The sequence below is a fragment of the Mus musculus genome, chromosome 19, assembly GCF_000001635.26.
Source record: "Mus musculus strain C57BL/6J chromosome 19, GRCm38.p6 C57BL/6J".
NCBI lineage: Eukaryota > Metazoa > Chordata > Mammalia > Rodentia > Muridae > Mus > Mus musculus.
This window is the reverse complement of record NC_000085.6, coordinates 55,148,381-55,160,981: the sequence shown is the minus strand read 5'-3', so window position 1 is coordinate 55,160,981 and position 12,601 is coordinate 55,148,381.

Here is a 12,601-nt window from a genome sequence, read left to right as displayed (position 1 = left end):
CCTCTCACACGTCCACCAGGCATGTCTGTTAAAGGTTCCGCCGACAGGACAATGAGGGTGCGTTACAGACAGGGAGTTGCACCAGTGACTTTTCTCACTGCTGTGATAAAATGCCCAGCAGAAGCAACTTAAGGAAGAAGAGTTTATTGGCTCGTGGCTCAGTCCCTGCAGGGAGAGCATGGCAGCAGGAAAGGGAGAGTTTGGTCACAATGCATCTGCAGTCAGGAAGGATGGGGTCGGGTGGCATGGGAAGGCTCTCCTCTCTGTCCATTCATTCCTGGACTCTGGTCTATGGCATGATGCTACCTGTATTCAAAATGGGCCTTCCTAGCCGAGCGTCTCTGGAAACAACCTCGTAGATACGCTCAGAGGTGTGTTTCTTTAGGTAATGCTAATCCAGTCTAATTGGCACCAGAGACTGGCCATCGTAGATGCCATGACAGACATGGGAAGACAGTGAGTATGAGGTGGTAATATAGGTGTCACCTATAATACCATGGAGGCAGGTGATCTGAAGTTCAAGGTATATATTGAGTTCAAAACCAGACTGGGATACATGTGTCCCATTTTAGACCCAGAAACGCTGTCTACAATAAAATAAATGAGGTGGCATTATCATATGCTGACATACGGAGGCTGAGGCTGCCCGAGAGGGAACCCACACGTGTGTTGCAGCCTGCAAGGCTTGCTGTTCCTGTTAGACATCACCTAGGAGCTAGATTTTCCCATCAAAGTGCTAACTAACCTGGTCCCTTCAGATCATGCTCTTGTTTGGAACTGAAGTCTTTAATGACATAGTTAGTTATGAGGAGGACAAGCCTGCAATGAGCGCCTCATGCTGTCACCCCACCCCCATCTGTCTTCATGAATGTTGACAACTAAAGGCTCCAAGCTTGGTGTCTCTGTGTCAGCCCTGACCGCAAAACCGAACAGGGGTCGGTTCCCAGCCTAGCGGCTCACTATACTGTGACTTGATAGAATTCAACCAGCTAATACCATAACACATTCCAGGAGGACGTCCTTCCTTCTCAGGGTGACCTTTTCTGCTGCTTTTGTTTACAAGACCAGATAGCATCTTGGCATAAATCAAGGCAGAGGGAGTAAGTGAGGGGATTGTTGATTCTCCTACCAATCTCCAGGAGGCTTGGAGGGAAATGTGAAAGAAAAGACAGACTCGTCCCAAGCAGATGCTGTCCTTTCTCTGCCCAGCATTCCTCTCTTAATTTGTGTTTCTCTGTCTCTCACTCTCTGTCTCTGTCTGTCTCTCAAGAGTTTCATCCAAGAGCCATTAGCGGTTAGGTGCATGCATTTCCCCTCTAGAGGACAAAAGTGAATTCGGTTCCCAGCACTCACAGCTGGAGTCTCACTGTCACCTGTAACTCCAACTCCAGAGAGCCTTGATACCTCTGGCATCCTTGGACTCTGTAGACACAAATAGAGACACAGAATTAAAAATAAAATGGTAAATAAAAAAAATCCTGAATAGTGTTTTCTTTTTTCTTATTATTTTAATTTTTTTTCATGTTTGGATATATGGCCTGCGTATATGTATATGTACCTGATGTGTGCCTGGTACCCAAAAGAAGCCAGAAGATGTCAGATCCCCTGAAACTGGGTCTAGAGGTGGTTGTGAGCCATCATGTGGGTGCTAGGAATAAAACTCAGGTCCTTTCAAAGAGTAGTCAGATAGCTCTTCACTGCTGAGCTCTCTCTCCAGCCCCTTGTGGGATTTTCTATAAACAAACAAACAAAAACAAAAAGACAACTGGGCTCTCTTGAAGCTTGTCATTCTGTCCAGCTTCAATGGGCAGAAGCCTGGAGAGTGTGGTCCGAAGACTGAAAAACCACACACTCGCAGGCTGCTTCTTTCTGTAGACAAGCATGCTTAAGGGAGAAGTGTTTGAGCACATGATATTCCGTTCTAGAATATGGCTCTTGTCCCACGACTATCAGAAAGATGTGTCCCACAAGCACATTATTCTTTAAGGCCTCCTTTTCTTTCTTTCCCCTGCCTTCCTCAGAGCTCTTTCTTGGAGTGGCAGAAAGGGTGGTTAGTGTGTGTTTACCTCCCCCGTGTTTTGCTTCAGCCTGCCTGAATTCTTTCTCATGGCCTGCGTTCGTTCGCTTCAGACAGAAGAGCCCTTTCAGAGACCAGTGGGAGAGCTGGGGCGGGCCTAGTCTCACAGCTCCCTCTGAAACCCAGAGTGTGCATGTCCGCCAACTCTGAGACCTTGGGGCAGGGCCCTGATTTCTCTCTGTGTTCCAGTAACTGTAAAATGGGATTGATAGTGATGCCTAACTCATGGCATTACTGTGAGACTTAACTAAAGCAACCCACAAGGAGCGCACAGTACAACGTGCAATAGCTAGATTTGTTTATAATAGTAAAACAACAACAACAACCACAACAAAAAAATGGAATAAATTCTCAATAATCTTGGGCATTTATACATTGAAGTGTACATGCAAATGAGATTCAAGTATAAAATTTATTACATATTGAATATATAATACATCATAAACCTATGATGAACTACTAGTAGTAATTTTTAGAACATACTTGCAAAAACATGCTCACTATGTAGTGTTTAGTAAAAAGTAGTTTATAGGACGGTATGGATAGTATGATTCTATCTTTAAATTGAACACACATACCAGTCCATATGTCTATCAGAAACCAAAACATCTAGGTGTTGGGGAAATGGCTCAGTGGTTAGCAATGCATACTGCTCTTACATAAGACCGGAGTTCTTCTAGCACCCAGGAGAGGTGGCTCTAACCTCTTGCATCTCTATCTCTAGGGGATCTGACACCCTCTTCTGAACTCTGCGCCTGTGCTCACATGTGCACAGCAACCCTCCACACCTAAGTGTAATTAAAGATAAGATAAATCTGAAAGATAGCTGCACCAGAATGCTATACATTCAGAAGTTATCTCCCAGAGAAGGGGATCCTGGGTGATTCCTTTTAAACCCCTGGCTTATGTTTTTTATGCAATAGACTAATGAGTTGCTTTGAAAACTAAGCAGAGCCCTGAAATAAGACTGTCACCATCCTTGGTGTGACTATTTTTCTGAGGCAGCATTTGGCCTCTGGGCTTCCTGTCGCATGTGATGAGAGTGAATGGCCCACTTCCTATTGGCCTTCATCACCAGGGCGCCTGCCTCAGCCCATGGGATGTCCGCGAAGGTTTTTCATCCTGGGTACAGAATGGAACCGGTCCCCCAGGACCATCGCCCTGCAGCCTGACACCGCGAAATACTTTGTCAGCTTTGTCTCTGGCTCATGCTCTCTTTGAACTCATTCTTTTCAAGATGAACTGAAAATTTCTTCTCTGGCTTTATGTGTTAATGGTGATAGTCTCTGGTTTCTCTGACAGTGTTGTTGGAGGAGGCAGGCTTGGCGATAGCTGACCTCATGAGAATTTAGGGAGCCCACCCCACTGTGTTTACCCTTCTACCTCATAACAGCTTGGGGGGGGGGGGAAGAGGATGCAATCTTTCTCTGTTCTGGTTTGAAAAATTCACACAAAACACAAAACGAAACCTTCACGGTTCATCTCAACACTCCTGCGTTTATTTTAATAAAAATAAATGATAAGGTTTGTGTTGGCAGTTTAAAGACTTAAAATAAAGAAGAAAAATAGAATTTAAGCTCTCTGAGTGTAAGTGCATCTAAGTTGGTGAGCTCAGCCCCGCTTTGTGCCACCCAGCCACTGCCTTGCTCTGCCATGGCCTTGGGTGAGACGTGAGGTTGCTCTGCCATGGCCTTGGGTGAGACGTGAGGTTGCCTTTGCTTCTCTCAGCTTCGCCTTTGTGGTTACAAGTAGGGTGAAGACAGAGGACGACTTGACTGTCACGTCTCACTCTCTCTTTGTTTGAGACAGAGTGGGCCTCCCTGTTCACATCTGTTTCCAGTTCCTGCCTCTGTCTCCCATATCACCTTAGGTGTGCTGGGATTTCAGGGCAGGTGCCCAGCTTTACACGGACTCTGGGGATGCGCTCTCAGGCCCTCATGTGTTCATGGCAAGCACGGGTACCCGCTGAGCCATCTCCTCGACATTATTTTCCTTACTGAGTACTACTTTGCTTGTTATTTTCTGGTTGTCTTGGTAAAGACTCTCCCAAGGCAGCTGGAGGCCTGCTGGTATCAGACAGTGAGAAAAAACATTGTCAACTCTTCTAATGTAGATCTCAGGGGCCTTCTTGTATCCATGGCCAGAGGGAAGTCCAGAGACAGGAAGGAAGGAAGGGAGGGAGGACGAGGACACCAACACTCATTGCTGGAGGCTGGACACTGTGCTTCATGTTGCTCTCTTTCTTCTGTGTCTTGTTTAATCTTCAAATCTCTGTAAGATAACAGATCTCACCTCCATTTTCTAGAAGACATTGGGGCCCAGAGAAGTGATTTAATTTCTCAAAGTCAAATAGCCAATGAGGAGGGCTGACTCACCAGCCTGACTGAAGCCCAGGGTCTGCCCACACTCTCTGTTCTCCTTGAGCTTAATGGCCTCCTAGGTGGCAAGGCTCTGCATGGGAGTTCACACACCCAATCATTAAGACATGCTACCCTCCAGAGAAATGAGTAGCTTGGGGCCCAGGGCAATGTTTGCTTTTCTAACTTGGTACATATATGCTCAACATTTCCAGACAGACTCATTCCTTCAAATCCATCTTACTCAATGGCTCAGAAAGAGACAAACAATACAGCAGAAAACTGACCCTGAGCCCATCACTTCACACAGGAGCTTGTGAGTGTCTTCGGTCAAACTACTTGATCTGAGTTCCTCAGCTTCATGGTGACATGATAGTGACTTGACAGGGCTGTCAGGAGGAAGCAAACACAAGGATGAGTCACAGTTTTCATTTAGAAGTCACAGAATGTCTATTGGCATCATGATGACCTGACCACCCTGGGCAGACTATTCGGTTCCATACAGGGCAGGGTCTAAGTAGCTTGGCCTGTTGTCTTCCATATGGAAGAAAGAAACAGAGAGATGAGACTCAACGATTGCATGATCTGTCCTTTTCAGAACTCATCAAGATGGAAACTGTGTAGTGGTTTGGATGAAAATGTCTGTTTTAGTTAGGGTCTTACTTCTATAAACAGATACCATGGCCAAGATGACTCTTATAAGGACAACATTTAATTGTGGCTGGCTTACAGATTCAGAGGTTCAGTCCATTATCATCAAGGTGGGAACATGGCAACATCTAGGCAGGAATGGTGCAGGAGGAGCTGAGAGTTCTACCTCTTCACCTGAAGGCTGCTAGGAGAAGACTGCTTTCAGGCAGTTAGGATGAGGCTCTTAAAGCCCACGCCCACAGTGACATATCTACTCCAACAAGGCCACACCTCCAACTAGTGCACTCCCTGGGCTAAGCATATACAAACCGTGACAATGTCCCACTAGGCTTAAATGTCTGGACACTCAGTCCTTGGTTGGCGGCAGTGTTTGGAGAGGTCTATAAGATACCAACTGCCTTGTGGGAGGAGGTGAGTCATGGGGGTGAGCTTTGAGGGTCACACTCTGTGCCATTTCCAGTCTGCTCTCTGATTCATGCCTGCAGTTCAAGATGTGAGCTCTTGGCTTTCTGTTCTGGCTGCTGGTTGCCATTCTTCTGCTCCACCATCATGTCCCCTTCTCCCTTTGCCACCCTGAGCCCACATAAACTTTTCCTTTTATGAGCTGCCTTGGTGATGGCGCTTTATCACAGCAACATAAAAGTTGGTCCAAGCCAACAAAGGATGTGGGGAGAAAATGCTCATTTCTCTGGGCATCTCTTGCTCACCCAGCCCCTAGAGGCCGATGTGCTTATTCAGAGTGATCAAACAGAAGTTCAGCAGATTCTTTCTCCCAAGAAGCTCACACTCAGGACTGCAACTGCGATCGTAGCTGGTGGTTTCCTACAGGGATAAACCTGGGGAGAGGATACGGGCTCAAGAGGAGGAAGACAGCTAGTGAACCTCTTTGTCATGGACCCCACCGTTCAGAGCATATGGAGATATCTAGATTAAATTATCTTTTGTAAAACTGAAGCTCAGATGGACTGGTGATGTAGCTCAGTAGGTGGAGTGCTCGTTTGGCATCCACGAAGCCCTGGCTTTAGTCCTCAACACTACATAAACTGGGCATGGAAGTTCACTCTTGTAATCCCATCAGATAGGAGCAGAAGGATCAGAGATTCAAAGTTCTCCTCAGCGACTTAGTGAGTTCAAGGCCAACCTAGGCTGCATGAGACTTAGTAAAAAACTAACAGCAATGAGACACAGGGAGCAGAGGAGTCAAGGATTAGTCAAAGCCATGGCTCCAGAGAGAAAAGGACCAGGTTTGAATTCAGTTGCCTGAGTCCTTTACCTGACCTAATCCGTTACGTCGCAACTCCCTGCTTCTGTGTGTGCTGTCTAGGGGAAGGGAATTTAAAGCAGGGAAATCAGTTTTGTACTCATCATAGGGGCCAGGGGTCATTGACAATGTTTGAGACAACAGTGTTGCTCAAATGGTTGCCATATTTTGTGGGGTGCTTTTGTGTCCAGCACTTTCTGGAGTCTTGGGGAAGCTGGGTCAGGTAAACATTGGAAAAGCTGATCTTCACAGGAACAAAGAATGCTTGGCCACACAGGAACCTTGTCACTTAAAGCCATCTGCTTCCCTGGCCTGGCCTTACAGCCCAAGTGAATCCTGGAACTTGAGCCAAAGGGAAGTGAGGTCTATGAGTGCAGTCTGCTGTAGTAGGGTGCCTTACAGGAGCTAGCCTCTCAACTAACGTGAGAGGCTCTTGCCACTCATCCTCAACAGGCCAATTAAAGAGATGAGTAAGAGAGTAAAACAGAGAAGGGGATTTATTCAGTGTGGCCATGTTGGGAAGAGGAACAAATAAATGACACCATGACTCTCTGTGATGCCATGAGTCCATCTTTGGGGTCCTGGCAAGAGAGTAAGAGCTATGAAGAATTAAGCAGTCGTGGCCAAGGTCTCAGCTCCAGTCTCTCCTTCAGGGTGGTCTGAAAAGTTTTCAAAATTGTGAAAAAGCTCTTCCTAAGAGACAAATCCCTCCTCTGGGTGGTACTGGGATTTCAGCCTTCCCCTTTATCTAGGATGAGGATGAGGAGAAGGAGGAGGAGGAGAAGGAGGAGGAGGAAGGAGGAGGAGCTACCCAGGAAGAGAACCACCAGTATCTCAGGGACCATGGCTTCAATATTCTGATAGTCAAAAAGAGGGACCCAGATTACCCCCCCCCCCAGGATAGCTTTGTCCCGGGATGGTTACAGTGCGTGATATTATATACCAGCTATTATTCATTCAGCACATATGGATGGGGTGCTGTTCTTCCTCTGATGGGCTTCTCATGATGGAGGAAGATGGATCACAGTATTCAGACATCCAAATATCTCAAGTGGTGATGAAGCCATCGAAGAAACAAAGGAGATAGAAGGCCCCAGGGCTCGGGATTCTCAGAGAAAAACTCCGTGAAAAGGGAGACACATGCACTTAGCTCATGATCTGTCCTCCTAAGTTATCTATCGGCTGTACAATGCAGTGCTGTTAACTGTAGGCAGATGCTGACACAGAAAATTCTAGAACCCACTAAGGGTAGCTGAGACATTTTTGACTATATCCCTGGAGCAGAGATTTCCTGCAGGTCTTTAGTCCCTAAGCTACCTGCATCTGATTTTGCTTCTAATAATTTTAGGTAGCTTGTGTAAGTGTAGGTATTTGTCCTACATGAGGGATGGCCCGGATTATTGAATTTCCTCTGTGTCTAAGTTCATCCGCGGTGTTGTTGCGTTTGGCAGGATCTCTTCCATTGCAAAGGCTGTGGGGAATTGTATTTGCAGATTACACGTTCCTCATGCCTCTGCCTGCTGATGGACATTGGGCTGCTTCTGTATCTCGGCTGCAGTGAACAGAGCATGGTGCTACATATAGGTCTTTAAGATTCTAATTTCAATTGTTTTGGATTTATACTTTATCCTGGATAATTTTATGTCAACCTGACATAGGCTAGAGCCATCTGAGAGGAAGGAGCTCCAATTGAGAAAATACCCCCATAACTTTGGATTGTAGGCAAACCTGTAGATCAGTAGTTCTCAACCTTCCTAATGCTGTGACCCTTTAATGCAGTTCCTCATGTTGTGGTGAACCTCAGGCATAAAATAATTTTCATTGCTACTTCATAACTGTAACTTTGCTACTGTTATGAATCATAATGTAAATACCCGTGTTTTCTGATGGTCTTAGGCGACCCCTGTAAAAATGCTTTGCTAACAGTCGTCCTGTTGTGTCTGGCCAGTAGATCACAACCTGGGTTCTAGCCTGGAAAGGCATTTTGGAAACCTGGAAGAGAAGAGGGGCTGGGCTGTGAGAGATAAGGAAGGAACCAAGACAAAGCTCTCTGCTCAAGGTTCAATTTTTACTATTTCGGCACTCAGTTATAAAGGAAGGGGGAGGGGCCCAATTCCCGCCAAATAATCTTGGAGTCCAGTAGCAGGGTGATCACGTGATGGCTTCGGAACAGCAAAGGACAGGTTCCAGCAGTAGGCGTGGCAGAAAGATTGAGCTGGAAGCTCCACCCCTGAGCAAACAGGTTTCAGGCTGGGGGAGGGGAGACTACATCGTCCTAGGTCTGAGGTGACATCTCTTTGTCACATTATCTTTAGAGAAGTGTTTGTTGAAAACCCCTTGCCAATTTTTGAACTGGATCATTTATTTTAATTTAATTTAGCTGCTAAATTTTAAAAAGAGGTCAAGAATTTAGCCTAAGAGTTGGGGGAGGTTAAAAAGTGAGGTAAACTTTCTAAGTCCATCAGGGCTAGATGTCTGTCCTATAGCAGGAGCTATCCACAGGAGATAGAAGAGTTGTTGGAAGGTCGGACTGGGTGGGCCTATGAGATAGTGAGAGTCAGAGGATGTGCAGCCAGAGGGTTCTTTGAAAGAATGTGTCTCCCATAGACGCAGATATTTGGATATTTGATACCCAATTGGTGGAGCTGTTTGAATAGGTTCAGGTGGTAGAGGGAGGATGCTCTGGGGCCATGGTTTCAAATCACATGACATTCCCAACTCATTCTCTCTGCTTCAAGCCTGCTGTTTAAGATGGAAGCTCTTAGCATTGGCTACCATACTTACCTGCTGCCACTATTTCCCACTGTGATGGTGGTGATGGACTCTTATTCCTCTGAAGCCACGAGCTTCAAATACAACCGTGTTGCCTTAGTCATGGTGTCTTATCACAGCAACAGAAAAGTGGCCAATACAGCAGGGTACAGGGACCAGAGCTGAGTTGGAAGAAGACTTGCACTAGCATGTTTCGAAGGTAACGGCACAACAAATGGTCTGTTACAGCTTTATCTACCAGTTGTACATCCAGAGCTTTCTGCATTGAGGGAAAATGTGGCACAGGTTGAAACGTGCACCATGAGGACAGCCATAAGGAAAGTAAAGAGGGAACTGCAGTCCAACATGGCGTCCAATAAACACAAAAGAATGAACAGTAAGGGCAGTCTCCCTGTTCTGGGTCTGGGCGCCTGAAAGGTTTCGCTGAATCAGCATGTAGGATGGGTTTTCAAGGGTGTTTGACATTCCTGAAGTCTTTTATTGTTCAGAAAATGCAAATACTATACCTTTACTATAAAAATACTGTAAACACACGCAAACACACACAGACACACTATAGGGTTACCTCATTCCCAGAAATACGCGCTCATTAATTCATTTTAGTGTTTTCTTTTCTCTTCCTCCATATACAGGAAAAAAAACAATATAAAATTTGGAGCAAGCTGCTTTACAGATTTACCTCCTTGGTTCTTACTGAACAAACGGTAGGATTCTTAAGGTACGAAGGATCGTTGACAAATTAACTTGATCTAGCTTCTCAGTTATGTTGCACCAGGAATGAGTCCATAATCCTTTTGGGTTGGCAGCCTATTGTTTCATATCTTTACTATTCTGTATCTGAAAACTGACACTGTAAAGTGTTTATCACATTGAGTGTCCTTGTTCATAAATATTTGTGCACAGCTAGAGTTATCAGACCAAAGAGAATGCATATGAAATTCTTAAATCCGTTTTATTTGTTTTTTCACTTTATTTTCAAAGAGTTGTAACAATGTTTATGAGCAAAAATTCTAGGAAGAAAGTCTGTTTCCCCATATACAAATTAATGATGTCATTATTACTTAAGAAGAACTATCCAGTTTAAATAGTTTTAAAGGGATGCCAATTTTATTCCCATAATAGCTAGTCTTGGGTATTTAATAAATTACCCCTCCTTCAGAATATTTGCTTATCAAACAGTTGTGAGTTTACTGATCTCTGGTATGTAATTTGACTTGGGTTCCGTGGGGCCATTCTGTAGGTTTCACATGGGAACCAGTGGTGTCTGCGATATGCTGTCAGCTAAGCTCTACTCTGTAGACCTGGGACTGTACAATGATTCTCTCATAAAGCTAGCATGGGCTTCTCCACTCCTCAGGCAAGTGGTTTCAAATACAACAAGAGAAGATAAACCCAGAACACAGTATGTTTCACATTTCCACTTGCAACACATTTGCTATTATCCAACTGAGTACACAAAGTCACCTGGTGTCTTAGTTAGACATGTGATTGTTGTGGTGAAACACCATGACCAGGGCAACTTTTAAAAGATAAAATATTTAATTGAGGGCTCGTTTAGTTCATCATCATGATGTCAGGGAGTGTGGCAGCAGGAAGGCATGGCGCTGCAGCAGTAGCCGAGACCTTTATTTACATTCTGATCAGCAGGAGAAGGAGAGGGAGAGAGAGAGAGAGAGAGAGAGAGAGAGAGAGAGAGAGGGAGAGGGAGAGGGAGAGAGAGATTGGATATGTTGGGCTTACCTTAGGCTTTTGAATCCCCCAAGCACAACCCCAGTAACACACTTACTTCAACAAGTCCACACTTCCTGATCCTTCTAATCCTTTTCAAATAGTTCCACTCCATGATGACTAAGCATTCAAATTTGTGACCGCCAATTTTGCTGTCCAATACAAATTACATAGAACAGAACAAGACCAAAGAGCTAGTCGGCAGTTAATCATATCCAGACGCCATCCTTGCATTTTGTGTCTGAACTCTGAAAGGCACAGTTCCTTTCCAGCCCGAGGAGAATGAGCTGGAGTCCAGCCAGTGATCCAGAGTCAATGGGGCACACATGGGAAGCATCTGTGCGTGCAAGGGACAGTACATGATTGTGCGGGCTGGTGAACTGAGTCTGAAACCTGTTAGGCAGGCTGTGGGGGAAGGGTGAGCTGGAAATTCTACATGGTCTCTTCCAGTCTGTATGGCTTTAAAACATCTAGCTCACCTGGAATCTAATCAGGCATCCTCAAGTTATATAGATTAATACCCATCCTAAAGTCAAAATGTCTTCTTAGCACTTGATTGGCTCTCAGTTTAGACCACCTAGAACTGTTGCTCAGACAGCAGGCAAACTGACAGAGAGAAGATCATTGGGAGAGGGATGGGATGGGATGCCTCTGGCGGAGCATATGCTCGGTGTACGTGTGGTCCTGGATTGGATATCTAACACCCACTAAAAGCAAACACAGCAGCTCAGCCAAACAAGGCAAGGACTCAGGAGGAGTTCAGAACAGGGCGAGGCTTATAGTGCAGTCGGCTTTGGTGATCTCTGGATTAGTGACCACTCTCTTTCCAGTCTCTTTCCAGTTGGATTTGACCTGTGATGCTGGAATTATGAACGGTGTTGGAATATGTTATACAGTGGGGAGAGCATTTTCATAAGTGGAGATTTGGAGAGCCTAAGCACAGCACACTGAATATTTTATTACTTTTATGTGTTTATTTATTTTGTGGGGTGGGGCATGTGCTGGGGGGTATATGTGAGGAGGGTGCCAGGACATCCTGCTGGTGTGGTCCCAGGGATAAAACTCAGATTGTCAGGGCTGGAAGGACAAGTGCCTTCTACCTGCTAGGCAGCTCACCAGCCTTCAGTATGTTTTAAACACAGAATATGGAACTGAAAGGTGTGTGCAAGGGTGTGTACAAGGTAGTGTGAAAGGCAGTGTGCAAGGCTGTGTGCAAGGTTGTGTGGAAGACTGTGTGCAAGGCTGAGTGGAAGGTTGTGTGCAAAGGTGTGTGCAAGAGTGTGTACAGGCTGTGTGCAAGGGTGTGTTCTCCCATTGCCACTCCCACAAGTTAACACAAACTTAATGCTGTAAACCTACACAGGTTGATTATTTTGCAATTCTGGAGGTCAGTGAAACATCAAGACACTGTCAGGCCTGCTCCGCTATGGGCTCTTTCTAGGTCTCTTTCTTGTCTTTTCTAGATGCTCGTGCAGTGGCTCTCAGCCTTCCTAATGCTGTGACTCTTTAAGACAGCTCCTCATGTTGTGCTGATCCCAAACCATGACATTACTTCATTGCTATTTGAGAACTGTAATTTTGCTGTGTGTCTTAATGTAAATATCTGATATTTGACCCCTTTGAAAGGGTTGGGTGACCTGGAGAGGTCTCAACCCACCGGTTGTTAACCAGTATCCTAGAAGCTGTCTGTCCAAGCCTGTCTGTCCAGTTGCCAGTCTGTATGTCTGCATTCCTGTGATCTGTGTGACCTTTGGG